This window comes from Phaenicophaeus curvirostris, chromosome 3 (genome assembly GCF_032191515.1).
Source record: "Phaenicophaeus curvirostris isolate KB17595 chromosome 3, BPBGC_Pcur_1.0, whole genome shotgun sequence".
Lineage (NCBI taxonomy): Eukaryota > Metazoa > Chordata > Aves > Cuculiformes > Cuculidae > Phaenicophaeus > Phaenicophaeus curvirostris.
In genome coordinates this window covers 31,107,047-31,121,887 of record NC_091394.1, presented here as the reverse complement: position 1 = coordinate 31,121,887, position 14,841 = coordinate 31,107,047, and the positions used below count along the sequence as shown (strand labels likewise).

At 38.1% G+C, this 14,841-nt stretch overlaps 2 protein-coding genes across 4 annotated transcripts in view; one reads left to right on the top strand and one right to left on the bottom strand.

The window, feature by feature from the left end:
- FOXC1 (forkhead box C1) overlaps positions 1–8,876 on the top strand; it is a 31,355-nt gene extending 22,479 nt beyond the window's left edge. Inside the window, exon 2 of the mRNA XM_069853593.1 lies at positions 8,742–8,876. The gene's annotated coding sequence lies outside the window, so the exon portion shown is untranslated. The remainder of the gene's footprint in view (positions 1–8,741) is intronic.
- GMDS (GDP-mannose 4,6-dehydratase) overlaps positions 1–14,841 on the bottom strand; it is a 421,560-nt gene that overhangs the window by 9,654 nt on the left and 397,065 nt on the right. The gene's annotated exons all lie outside the window — the stretch shown is intronic.

Genomic DNA, 14,841 nt, shown 5'->3' with positions numbered 1-14,841 from the left:
CTTATATAGGAAATGTTAATAGGTTTAGACATCATTGCTGGTCAAACACCAAATTATAAGAAAAAAACCAATAATCATTAGGACAGTGATCTTGTATTCTACCTATAGATATTTATCTATTTACCTTTAAAACATTAAGCAGCAACTTAATGAATGCAGGTCTATAATTAGCAAGCTGTTACTGCTTCATAGCATGAATTTTTTATTTGGTACAAGATGCATTGTTTGTGGTGATTTTATTATCACTGTGGATATTCAGATCTCAGAAAAAAATAAGGCATTTGTTATGTTAACATCAAAATTGTATTAAACCTTTTTGGAAGGGTGTTTTGTTATATTTGCCCTAACAAAAATATTAATTTACTCAAAATGTAATTTTTCAGTTAAAGAGCAAATCTTCAGAAAATTCTAACCCACCTCTAACAGCAATTGCTGTGTTTGCATTGTGTTCAGCGTTCATCTCACTAGTCTGAAGGCTTGGCTGTGACTCAGGGTGGGCAGGAGAGATGACACTCCCTTCCTTACCTGTCATACTGATATATGAACCTCTGTCCCCCTGAAACTTGTGGTAAGACTTGGGGAGGAAAGGACAGAGAGAGGATGGATGCTTCTCTCTTCTTGTCTTCCTCCCTGCTAGGGATTAACTAGCACAAAAGAGTTAGCATTGAATATGGTTAGTCATTTCTCATTGTTTGAAAAACAGTTGTAAAATACTCCCTCCTTGCAGTATGGGGGATGAAGAAGGGAGCTGTCACTTCTCAAGAAAGCAGTTACGTATTGCCTTTGACTGCTGGCTGGTTTTTTTTTAGAAGCAGCCTTCCTCTACACAATCATAAACCTGACCTAATTTATGAGACACATCACCTTTCCCCTACCCATCACTGCACTCCGGTTTCTCACTAATCACCCCATATGATCCAAAACCCCTGTCCAAGACATGATATACAGTAAGAATTTAAAGTGTGAAAGTCTCAAAGAGAGCTCATGAGCTCAGGCTTTCTTATCCAAGGGAAAAAAAAAAACCTCCATCAATTTCAAACACAGTATATGGAGGGGACTCTGAATGGGATACAGTGGGGCTCCTGTCTGCAGAAGTGAAGCTATCCTTGCCCAAACACCTCCAGTTCCGAAGCAAGCAATTGTCCACAAAAGGGTTAAAATAAAACAAGGTAGGATAATTTCTGATTCTGTGTATGTCCCAAATGTATTCTCCAGTGCGTTTGATAGAGAAGGAAGTCCAAGCAGTGGCCTTTCACATGACAACATAAAAGCCTAATTTATCACCAGCCACCAAACATCTAGAAAATCATAACATCCTTTCAGGAAAACCATGTGCAAAATAATCAGATTTACTTTGATGAAAGCTTTAGTGCTTGAGTCCAAGTAGGACACTACAAAGAATAACCCTTTGCAGGTACTGGCATACAATAAAACAGGTCACATTTAATGCTTCAAACTCATGCTTTATCCATTACAAGGCTTATGCATTTCCTGCTCATAAACAAATATATTCCTACTCTGGATGTGGGTTCAACCAGGACTGCTAAGATAAAACACTAGTCACTGGTAAGTCCAGGCAAGGTAGCTAGCTGAATATTTCCTTAATTGATGTTATTGCTTCAAATACAAGCACTGTGCTTCCCATTCCCTTCTCTCACAGGCCCTTGCAAGTATGTTAGGTATGTGGGCTGAGCGTCACCACAGCATGTCACAGCTTTTGAAAGAATAAAGCCCTCCTAGCACACTCAGCATCATAGGTACACTGAACTGAGGGGTGGATTCCACCTGGCAACTTCCGAAACACTTTACAAAAGACAATCCTCTTCGTCTTTCCAAGGCTTTTACTGTTCTGGCCCTTCTGCATTGTTGTTTTTGGTGGCCAGTGTAACTTGACTGTCTTGAAGGAAAAATACTGCTCAGCAAGCATAAACCCAATCTGTTTCACATTTGCAAATTAAATCATACAAGTCCGCTTTTTGTGTTGATTAGACAGACAAAACAGATTGTAAAGCAATTAACGAATGGCTGCAAATATCAGCTACCTGACATTCAATATTCCTTTTGTTTGCAGTGTAAGTGGTTTGGTGTGTGTTTAAAGATGCACAGATTCCAACAGTCATTCAGATCACTGATCCTGCTGCTTAATAATCTGACCCTAAGGGTCCTGCTGGTCGATGGCCACAGGTTCTTCTGGTCTGACTGGAAAAATAACCGGATTTTCCACACCATTCTTGGTAGCTTTCTATTGCATGTTCTCTGATCTTGGTTAATAAAAATAACTTCCTATGACATTTCCTGCACAGGAAAGCCTGGGAAAAAAAATATCATAGTTTTTCCTATTCTATCTTTCACTTTCTCTCAGAACAGACATCCAACCCACCACAAAATCTTCCAAGAAATCAATAAAAATTATAAAATTGTTTGATTTTGTTTAAAAAAAAATCAGTATTTTGTTCTCTTCCACCCTTCCCTTGGCTATATAATTTCTCTCACTTCTCTTGTTTAAATCTTCCACATTTTTTTTTCTGATTTATTTTTCTGTAAAATCCCATTTATCTCTTTTTATTGTAAGGCATTTTTTCCCCTAATTTATTGTCTCTCCCACTTTCTCACTTTCATGCAAGATTTTCCCATTTCTCTTTTGAGCACTATTCTCCTATTCCTCACCAAAATCCTCTTAAATCTCGCCTTACTTCACCATCTCTCCTTCACCCTCACTGAGATTTTGTTCTCTTCTCATTTCTGCTATAGTGATCTTCTCATTTCAATGTTTTTTCTTTTTTTTTTTTCTCCAGGTATTCTCTATGTATCCTCACAGACTTGCTCCTTTCTCTTTTCCAGTGGTTCTCCATCATATCCCAGTGCTAGATTTCTCTTCACTCAGGTTTTGAATTTTGTGTAGAATATTGCAGGGTGTGGGAGACAATTCATATTACCACTAGCACAGCAGAGGTTTGCTGACAGGGCTGAGACTATGTTGAAATAAGTTATAGCAAAAGCAAAAGTATCTAAAGCTTACAATGCCAGTTCCATTGGGGTAAAAAGCAGATTCATTTACTGCTATTACCAGTCACAGTATTTGCCTATAAACTTCCATAGATTTGGCAGTGCATTCACCAAATATAATTAAAAAGCATGCATAATATGCTGTATTTTTTTCCAAAGCGTCAACAAATGCAAATACAGCTTCTTGAAATCTGTCCTCTCAATGACCTTCCTCACTTAAACACTTTCAATTAATAAGAGAGGAATTTTTGACTTGTTACCAAAAAATTCTTTGTTATTTCACCCTGCAGCAGTCAAATATGAAAGAGCATTACAGAGGAAAAACTATTAGCATTTTCTAGTAGTCTTGCCTTACTTACCAAACCTCCTGTAGTTCCACAGTTAAAAAGCAAGCAAACTACCCAGGTATATACAGCAATAACATGTGCTCAGAATACTCTAAGACGTTCACCTGTATGCTGTTTAAACTGTGAAATGCCTCATCCATTACTTGAATTCCTTTACAAGGAAAGTGGCTCTTGAGACTATGCACACAGGAATCATCTACTGACAAATTTTGATATGAAAGACAGAGCTGTTCCTCAGACAAGCAATCCCGTTTTCCATTTATGTTTTGACAGCACAGAGATGCTGGGTATGGGTCCCATCGTACATGGCACAAACAGAAATGGCAGCCCTTTCACTGAAAATCTATCCAAGTAAAATATCACCTCCTCAAATATTCTATTAGAATTTTTCTACAGCTAACATCTTTTTTCCAGTGCAGGTCACTAATAAACCTTATGGCTTAGTTTACTTTGTTTGATGTATTCCAATGTAATGGGCAATATGTATGAACACATAAAGCCATAAATGACAGAGTTGTCACCTATCTACTGAGAATCTAAAAAGCAGCTAAAGAAAGCTAGACAAACATCTCGGCAGCTTCATTCCACTTGTAACCTAAGCAATTACTGGATTTAATACCTTTTAGACAAAAAATAACTGCTTCACAATGGTACTACAATGAATGTGACTGACCACCAGGGAAGATACATATTTTATATAATCAAGTAATAGTAATGATATTGGAATGGCAAGAAAGCACTGTCAGCCCCATTTTACAAAGCTGGGAGGCAGAGTGATTTAGGAACTTGATTAACATCTTGGAGTGAGAGAGAGGAGCAAGAAGAAAACCCAGGCTGTATCCCACCACATCCCTCTGATATATGGGTTACTACATGTAAAACAGCTGAGGCGTTCACATCACAGGGCATCTGGCATAATTTGTCCTGAACGGGTCCTTGCCATTGATATGTAGTAAGCAGACACCAACAGTAAACTGCCCTGAAGATGAATGGACACATAGCACCTTGATGCAGCAGGTGATTTATTTAACCACATACTTTTTGTTTGTTTGAAGTTTCACTTCTATTTCTGTCCCTGGATTTTCTTTTATAGCTTCTTTAAAAATTCAAGCACCCTAGTAATATTAAAAAATTATCATTGTTTTCTCAACTTTTCCCCTCCAGGCCCCTATTAGTGACTTGACAGTCACAGAACTCTTGAGTTTATTGGTTCATCTTCTGTGCTCTAGAGACATAATTTTCATCTTTTCAAAGATTTTCTCTGTGTATACAAAGTCAGAGCCCAAACTTAACAGGTCAAAAAGTTGAGATTTGCGTAGTCAAGAACTTTCTGCTTTATGACCTCCCCTCCCCTCAAAAGGATCATATCATATTACATTAATTACAGGACTGCAAAGGCTGGCAACACAGCACCAACAGAAATTTATTTCACTTCACTTTTGTTCAGACAGGGATTCAATGCGTTATTTAGAAGGAAGGATTCTGCAGCATGCAGGAATACTCTCCTTTTGCCTTGATCTCATTTTCATTTCAAAAGGTATCAGACTTCAAAAAGCTTTGTAGGAGTGAATCATCCCATGTATTTTTTTTTAAAGAAATACAAAAGCATTAAAACTTATCACAAAAGCTGCCCAAAACTTTATAAACTTTTGCCAAGATATGCACAAATTAATAATTAAATCTCCACTTAGTATTAGAAGTATCAGAAAAGATTTTATGTTCTGAAGACATACTACTACCTGTTCAGTAGTGCTACCCACATCATCCCACTGCAGCAGCATACATCTGACACACGGAACAGCAAAAAGCAAGTAGCAACCAGAGAAACCCAAACCAAAATAATATTACAACTTCTAAATGAGCTTCACAATACATTAGCAAGCGGTATATGGAAGGACAACTGCTATTTTCTGTGGTCTGGAGGTTTGATTTGAAAATGTAAAGACTAAAATTGTTCACTGATACATATACACACATAAATAATATTAACCTAGATGGGCTCGCTGCCAGTTTATGCTAAAAAGACACAAATAAACTGTCTGTATCTTTGTAAACTAATACAGTATATATTTTAATAGCATATACTGCAGTGAGGTCACTTGCACTTACTATTCCACGCAGGCAGTGAACAGAGAGAGCTCTGACTTTTCATAGCATCTTTTGGCATTGTTTATATTTAAATAATAACAGTCAGGACCATTTTAATCAACATGAAAAAGAAATTCAGATCTAATCAAGAGACAGCACTGTCTTCTGACACTGCCTGCTCTGTGCTTGCTTGAGCACGTAGGCAGCAGCTGCCCCTTCTACAGCTTGATCATTACTATTGCTCTTCAAATTATGCCTGTCACACAGGTTAGGAAAACATAAGTAATTAAACACAAACAGCATCATAAAATAATAGTAAGAAAAAAATAAATAATAATCCAAAAGACTGTTTGGGGCACCTCCCTAAACCACCCTGGATTTCTGCTGCTTCTGCTCAAAGAGCTTTCCTCTGTGTACTTTTTAATTATTTCCGTCATGAGTCCTTTAAGGCAGACAAGTTTATAGAGGTAGGAAAAAAAACATGTATTAGAACTGATGAGAAGCGTGATATGCAAAAATGAAAAATGCCAGGTAAGTACTCTCTGAACTACTGCAGTCTGATTTGAATCACTCATAGCAAAGACTTACAATTCACTATAACACTGCTAAATCAAGATGTGTGTATTTCAACGCAAAATTTCAGAAGCTACTTGTTCCTTACTTGAACCCTGCACTGTAGCTGGTCATGGGGTGCACTATCTCTCTTCTGGCCCATCAGCTCATTATACCAAGAATTTAAACTACATGCAAACCAATGCAGAAAATCCACTGTCCTGCAGCCCCAGCACTACCTGTAGATGTATGCCTCCTTTTGCTCAAATAGCTAACTTCCAAACTCATTCCTAGCTGAGTTCTCTTACAAAACCAGCATAAACCAACACAGGAATAAAGACTGAGACATCAGACCATGTTATTAACAATCCTATGCAGGTTTTTGCAGCCTATTTTTGTGTACGTGGTTACTGGAACTGAGCATGCAATTCTGGTAATTGCATACAAAAATGACCAGCTACATGAGTAACGGGACATTTGCCATCTACAATTATTATTGTGTAGTAACTATGTGACATAAGTGATCCTTCAGGTTTGCAGACATGTAAATATTGTGTAAAAAGAGCATAATTTTCAGCTGCTTTACATCTAGAATAGTCATTCATGCATCTAACCAAAAGGTGCAACCGACTCAATTTACTCCCACTTGGTCTGTGTTTTGCATGGGTATTAATTAGACAAAGTATAATGTGGAGAGGACTCATGCCTGTCAACATAAAAAGAAAAATAAGTACAGCAACATGTACAATGTTTAATTCATTCAAATCCACATAGTAAAAGCACATTTAGAGATGATTCTTGTTCTCATTGGGCAATTTTGGCTCAAGTGTGTGCCTTAAGTTATGTATTTTCATACAAACTTCAACATCTCTCTGAAATAAAGCTCTTCTCACTAATCTAAGTGCTCCACTTTTTATACTCAAGATTGAGTACTGCATCAGAGGTGTTAACTAGTGCACTATGAGTATGCCAGCAATTCCATACACCTGCTTAAGCTGTCTAACAATATTTTGGCAGGGAATTCCCATTTCTGGGGAGAAGGGACTTGCACTTTCTTATACAAACTCCCACTGAAATCAACAGGGTAAGCAGTGATTGAGTGGGCTAAATATAGCTACATTTTGTAATGTTCATCATCACTGCTGGTAGCTAAACTCACAAATTTGTCAGCAGGAAGAAATGAACTATCTGTGTTTGCCATTATTCCTGCTCTTTATATATCTCCTTGATTTAGTCCGTGATTTAGTCCTCTTTCCACCACTTTAATGTAAAGATCACTAAACTTAACAGCAGATTCTCTCTTTGACTTCAGTGTTTGGTTTAAGCTCTTTTTTCTTGGCATCAACAGATAACATAGGATGCATACTCAACTTGGCTCCTCCATGGACCAAGTGTAATCAGACATTCTCAGTTTCTCCAGTTCATAATTTTTTTTTATCTTCCCTTTCATTTTTTTTACTACATATTTTTTCTTTTTTTTTTCAGAATTAACTTCTTTCCCATCTCCTTAAAGGCTCCAGCCCTTGTCTTCATATTCCTCAGCTCAGTGCAATCCCTGTCTTCCGCTTTCCTAAAGCTTCTCTGTTTTTCACGTGTATGAATATATAATTCAATCTTTGATCCCATATCTAGAGGAGGTGTTCAGTAAAGTTGGATCCCTCCACTAATCAGCTTTCCAGCAGAGTTTGCTTGCCAGGGCTGGGGCAAATTATACTGTGATTCATTAATGAAGATATAATAAAATCCATTTACTATTTACCAATGTGCCGTATGTTGCTAAAAAAAAAAAGTATATGAAACCAGGAGACCCTCTGGCTGGTTTATACACCCAAACTCTCTCTGGGAAGGTCACAAATCTCCAAGATATCTCCACGCATTAAGTTTTGCACTTGGATTTCTAATTTAGCTGAAAGATGTGTAAAAACACATGCAGTCAGAGAGCTCCTTGGCTATACATCTAAGGAAGCTCAAAGCATAAGTTATTACTTCCAAAGTCAATTGTAACTTATGCTCGCTAAATTGGCTCCAGATCCACTCTTTTCAGACAGTAGTACAGGAATAATTTATTCTTTTAGTGAAAAGCACCCATTTTAGCTAAACCACACCCCCAGCTGGGAGTCTCACCAGCAGAAGTGCCAAAGGCAGGGGGATTCAGAGGCACGCAGTGCGATTGGAGGCCAGCGGAGGAGGGGTGAATAATGCTCAGTTTGTAATAGTGTCTGTCAGCACGCTGAAAAGTATAACCTCTCTCTAACACAGGGGGTCTGCAACACAAATCCAAGAGGAAAATTTGTTCCTGTTGTTCAATCATCACGTTAGATGAAGAGGTTTCTCTGCCTTTAACATCCATACAGTTTATACCAGAAGTCTTACAGATAGTGGTGAAACTCTTGCAGCCTTCTAGAGACCTAACGTTTTGATGCATGCCTTCACTATATATCTTCTTTTCTCCTATTAAGAAAATGCTGTCATTGAAAGATGTCATTTTAGACATCTCACCCAGATGCCAGTTTAAGAGCCTACCCAATGCAGAGATACAAAATCTACATAATCTATGAGCTTTTCTCTCACTAATTACAGTGGAAATCTAAGTTAAATGACTTACATGAATTCAGCTCCTTCCAGTTGCAGCAGTGACTTGAAGCAATTTGCTCCATAGGAGAGTTAACTTTCCCGTAAGAGTTTGCCTCACTAGCTACCTACAGAAACACTGACTTAAATACCTTGCAGAGGCTTTTCTTTCCCCAGGTGAACTCCTGCATCACCAGATATTCCTCTCCTCATATGAGATCTTTAATAGCAGCAGTTGCTGAAGGACAGGGAACAGCAGAAGCACACTTGTTGCCCAACTGTGCATTTAAATGGAAGGAGAAGAAGCAGATGGGGAAATCAGTCTGCAGACGGTGTTTACTAGCACAATCAGCACCTGAGGCAGCACTTATTCAGGCGCTGAAATTACAGAGGTAAGTTTTATGATGAGAAATCTGTTCCTCATATGACAGCTATATTTCTCATCATGGATCATAAAAAGCAGATGATCCATCAGATAACTACTTGATTGTAAAGTGCATCACAATAAAACCGTCAACTTCTGTTTTGTTTTATGACCCTGGTTAGGTCTGGAATGCTTTCAAGAAGGATGATAATATTCGCTTTGGGTACAAACTGACTCAGGGCACTTCTGGATTGCTGCTTATGTGGTAATAGGTAATAAGAATAATGAGAAATGATAGCGGAATTACCTCCAATTTTGCTACCAGGAAGATTGCTATATTACCACCAATATAACTTTATGGTCCAGTCCAAGAAAAATATTCACAGAAGAGGATTCTTAATTGTCTAACACTCATTCGTTCCTCTTCAATCAAACAAACTATTAATTTCAGTCCTGTATTTCCTCTTACATTACAGATATTTTCCACAGCTACCAATTCAATAAGAGTAATGATTGTAATAAATCAAGTACTTTTAGTAACTCACAGTTACATATTTTTATAATAACAACAGTAATTTCTTATCTTTACATAGTATTTGTTGTCAGTCCATTTCTAATTCTAGACCTCTTATAGGTAGCCAAAAAGGTGAAATTTCTTTTCCAAGCTTTCAGAGCAAGCCTCAACTAACATTCCTGATCTAAGAGTTTATAGTGGAAATGAGAGCTTTGCTGTAATTTAACACCCCAAAGAGACATGTTACCAAAAGCAGTTTTTAAAAAGACTTGAAGATCTTCTCTTGAAGATTGTTGTGATCTCAGCAGAGTACTAAGACTGGAAAAAAAATTGTTCTCACTGACATGCAGTCTGCCTCTTTGCTTGGCAAGGTTACAACCCCACAAAACAAAAAACAAACTAACCCTCTGGTCTCGTACAAGTCTGCCAGGAGGGCTTGCAAGTTCTCTGGATGATTGAGGTTGCTCTTAAATTGTGGGGTTGATCCATCACATGTTGAAATCTGTAGCTCAATATTCAAATCAGTTCTGCATGGAAGAACAGCATTTCTGTAACCAGCCAGGACACTGAGTCACTTCATTCTTGACTTTACCCAAATAGGTTAAAGCAATATGCATTTCATATTGCCCCGCAAAAGCTCAGCTGTGCTTGTTATTAGCAAAGACTTTCATTCATTCCAAGTACCAGAATTCAGCCATTTTTCTGACTGCATGATAAAATTCAGATGTTTTAAAACGATACTACATGTGCCCACCCAAGCAGCAGCAACAGCAGGGTTTCTGACAATGAAATTTGCCTTTGGAGGTAGACCAAGTATGGGAAACTTTAGTGTAATCAACATTTGTTTCAGAAAATTATGAGTGCACCAGCCTGGGGTAGGAGAGATGCAAAGGAACTCATTTTGCCAGCTCAGATTTGATAGACCTTATCAAGCTCTCACATTCTTAATGCATCATGAGTACAGACCCTTAAAGTCGCTTATTGCACAAACCTGTACTGTGTCTATGTGTCTGCTTAATCACTGAGCTACTTGTGCTGAGTAGCTAGAAACAGAAATAAAGGGATTGAGCCTGTCTTTTTCCATGGTATCTTAATCTACAGAAATTGGGGAATAGCATGGAGGAAGAAAAACAAAGATTAAATGATGGAGAAAAGTGCTGTGGTCTGGATCCATAAGCAAAAATTGGGCAGGAACAGGGACTGCACTTACAAAATAAATGAGGTGTCTCTCTGTTGCGAGGTAGGTGGTCTCACTGAAGGTCCTAGAAATGCTTATGTGTCGTTAAAATGATGAAAGGAGCTTTAACACCTGCCTGGTTGTGCACAAACAATGTGACATCAAGACCTAGATCATGCTACATGTAATAAAGTACTTATTGGATGGAAACAAATGCATTGGAGGGATTAAGCAGGGACTGATTGCACAATGGAAAAGAGACAACAAGCAATAAATCTTCTTTCCTTCTTTTCTGATTAAGATTGCTGTATTCAAACTAAGGAGTGTAACTAGAACCAGGGAGTTTTAAAAAAGTAATGCATGTCCTACCTGTATGCGTGGAAGTTAAGCAAGATGCATACAAGTGTTGCTACTACATTTCTACAGTCTTCAGGTTATCTAATAGGACTATTAATTCATTCTGCAGATGAAACACCACTTTTTCAAGTAAGGAAATATTTCTATTTAAAAATTCATATTTCAATGCAAAGTTAACCTCTGAAAAAACAGGCCTATATATACAAAATCAAGAAATACATACGAAGCACATGCTCTTAGGTGCTTCTGCGAATACCAGTTATAAGAAAAAAGAAAAAAATAGCCACCTTTCTTTTTATCTAGTATAGCTATTCATTTTTGAATTCCAGTAGTTCTCTACAGTATATAAGCAGTGTCCTCAGATGTAGGGAGACATAAGCTCCTGTGTTTTATAAGCAGAAATTCCTTTGCCAGAGAATAAATCTCGCATTTAATTGTTCTACAATGCTTTTAAGGAACTAACTTCTTTTTATGTGCTAATGTCTTTAATTGTTGATATGATAAACATTTGGATGCTCTCTGACGAATCCCAAGCAAATGGAAAGGAATTTATGTCTTTTTAATCAGGATATTACCTGATGCTGCTTGCAGATGGGGAGTGTCCTGCACCCTTCTCTTAGTACAACATTCAAAATCTCTCTTTTGTGATAGCTAACTTCAACAACAAGACAACATCTCAGTACCAAGAGATTCTGCACTTGGGTATATTACTACAGTTTCTCCTTGAAGGCACTCTTTCCACCCCTGCAGCAATACATCTCTGCCAAGCTACCCCAATGGTCTCCTCGGGGTTACTCTGAAGGAAAGCCCATTCCTATGCCAGACCTCAAAGATTTCAGCCTTGCTTTAAGAAAATTTTGTTTTGTTAAATTTTTTTATAATGGAAGTTTAAATTTTAGCATATATTTTTGCACGGCAATGAAGAGCTGAGACACCTGAAACATCTCTGCCAAACAACCTAATGACAAAGGTAACAAACATATGGCTTTTACTCTCTGTCTCTACCTTGCTTGTTTTTATTCATGATGCTGAAAGCTCAGTCCACACTTTTACAACTTACTACATTTTTCTTAAGGCCTGGCCTAAAAGTATACTTTGGCTATGACAGAGATTGTTGATGTCCTTATGCATTATGATGGCAGTGTTTACAAAGGCCTGCAAACAGAGATGGAAAATATTTACACCAAGTAAGTGTTTAAAATGGACACTAATGTGAGGAGGCATTTCTACTTTTCTTTGCTGGCAGCAAACAGAAGGCAGCATTTAATAAGTTGGACCTGTAAGTGGGTGAATGAGTGTGGGGGGAACAATGCTCAAACAAATTGGAGCATCTGATTACTTTTTCATTGGCAAATGAAGAATCTCAGTATCATTTTGACACAGCTTGGCCACTGACATATTTTTAACCAAGGTATAAACACATAATATCATATTACCTCAACTGATACTATAACACTACACAGAAGTAACTCCTGATGATTTAACAGTGCTTGGAAAAAATAATATATAGCATTTGTCTCCATGGAATAAAATTATTCAAGATCCTGGTAATTAGTTGAATGAAGCAACTGAAGCAACAAAAATACTAAAAGCGCTAAATAATTAATGGAAACCAAACTCAAGTAGCTTCCCCTATGCCAAGAACCATGGAGATCTGATCCTGATTTATGGTAGTTCTGCCTCTCACAGAGCTCCCAGTGGTTTATATTGGCCTAAAATTTAGGATCTGTTTCCATTAATTCAGTCATGTCATTCTTCCTAAAATGCAGTTTGAAGCAGCAAGGAATCCAGTTAAACTGAACATTATAGGGACTACCACTGAATAATTTACTAAAACTGTGAGAGGCATTTAGTTTTTCATGCTAAATGCCTTGGTCTGGACAAATCATTGGTGAAGAATCTTCAAGTGACTGTCAAATGCTGAACTATTCCACTCAGCACTAGAGATCTGTCTTCCATACTCTCCAAAAGGCTGAAGTACAATGACAAAGCATGATGGACCTTTCCAAATATTTAAGCAACAGAAAACAATGGTATGAGACAATACTGCAAGATAGTGTTGCATGCAGTGAGTGTTGTTGGCCTTGAAGTCACCTCTTGAAGTGTGGTAACACCCTAGGGTGTCTCCTGCCATTGCATCATTCAAATATGAACTGGAAAAAAAGAAACCCCAGAACTTTAAAGAAACCTGTTTTCAGTGAGGAATTATTATTAGATGGAAGCTGGAGAAAAGACTTTGATTTCTGCAGTTTTAATCTCCGTTTGAGTTCTATGTGTGTTCAGAAAGGTGGCATCTCCTCAAGGAAAAGCAATATCATAGAATCATAGAATCATAGAATCATTGAATAGTTAGGGTTGGAAGGGACCTCAAAGATCATCTAGTTCCAACCCCTCTGCCATCAGCAGGGACACCTCCCGCTAGATCAGGTTAACCAAGGCCCCATCCAACCTTGCCTTAAACACTTCCTGGGATGGGGCATCTACAATTTCCCTTGGCAACTCCAGTGTCTCACCACTCTCACAGTGAAGAAATTCTTCCTAATGTCTAGTCTAAATCTACTCTTCTCCAGTACATACCCGTTCCCCCTCATCCTGTCACCACAAGACTTTATAAATAGTCCCTCTCCAGATTTTTTGTAGGCTCCTTTTAGGTACTGCAAGGTCACTATAAGATCTCCTCGGAGCTTCTCTTCTCCAGGCTGAACAAGCCCAACTCTCTCAGCCTATAATAACATATGATATGTTATGTCATTGCTCATCTTGCAGTCACTTAATCTTCCCAGTGAGCATGTCCCATTTTGGGGGTCATCTGCAGACAACTGTACAAAACCCCCTGAAGCAAAGTGAACTTTTGTCACTTTGCCTCTGAGTCGCTTGCATGGGTATCTATGGCTCTGATCCACCATGAAGTTTACACAAGAATTACTATAAACCCTAAGGTGAATCTAGCCAAGTATTTCAAATGTCTTAATTCCACTGAGCAAATATTTTCAGATATCATCCTATCTCAAAAGTTTTCCATGTTTGATTCCAGATGAATCGTTTCTGTAATGGTATTTATAGTTGGCTACCTGCCGAATCAAACCAATGGGTTTCTGTGGAGCTATGCTGGGCAGGAATTTGACCTATTCTCTTCAAAACATATTGTGCTTGGAAAGATGTGACGTGATGCCAACTGGCTGTACTTTATCTTGAGTTGTTCCAGATAAATAGGGCCTGTTTTCTAGTAGACTGAAGTACATTCACAGGACCTCTGCTTCACAGGAAGGGGAAAAGAAATACTTCTCTTTTGACTGCAGCCATCTTACTGTGTTGAAACCCAAACACTCTGAATGGCACTGTAATCAGAAACAGCAGACACACAAACTTAAATTATATATCAGATTTGAAACAGATGTGCAATGCATCACTTTGGTTAAGAAGCTGTATTTCACCTGCTAGCAATTGAGGATTGCACTCCCCATTCTTCTGCAAAGACAACTCTGGCCGCACCTTATGTTTGCCGAAATCATTACCAAGAACACCTACTCAGCTAGTCAAATATTGCACATGAAGTGGGAAGTAAACTGCTGCTTCAACGTGGGTGTCCACTGCTAAACATTTGGAAAGGCAAACAGCATGAAACCTTCATTGCTGAGAAGAGCACTGTTATCTGTTAGAGCAAAACATGACACAACCAGTCATGGTCAGAGAATAAATGTTTCATCAAACATAATAAGTACATCTAATAAAAGTAAATGCTGGGTTGTGTGTATAAGTGTGATTTTTAAGTTAGGCTTTATGAATGTGATGAGCTGGCTTTGTTTTGTTGACATGACTTGTTTCCAAGAGGTGCAGGTCGACATTTTTATCCGAAGACAAACAC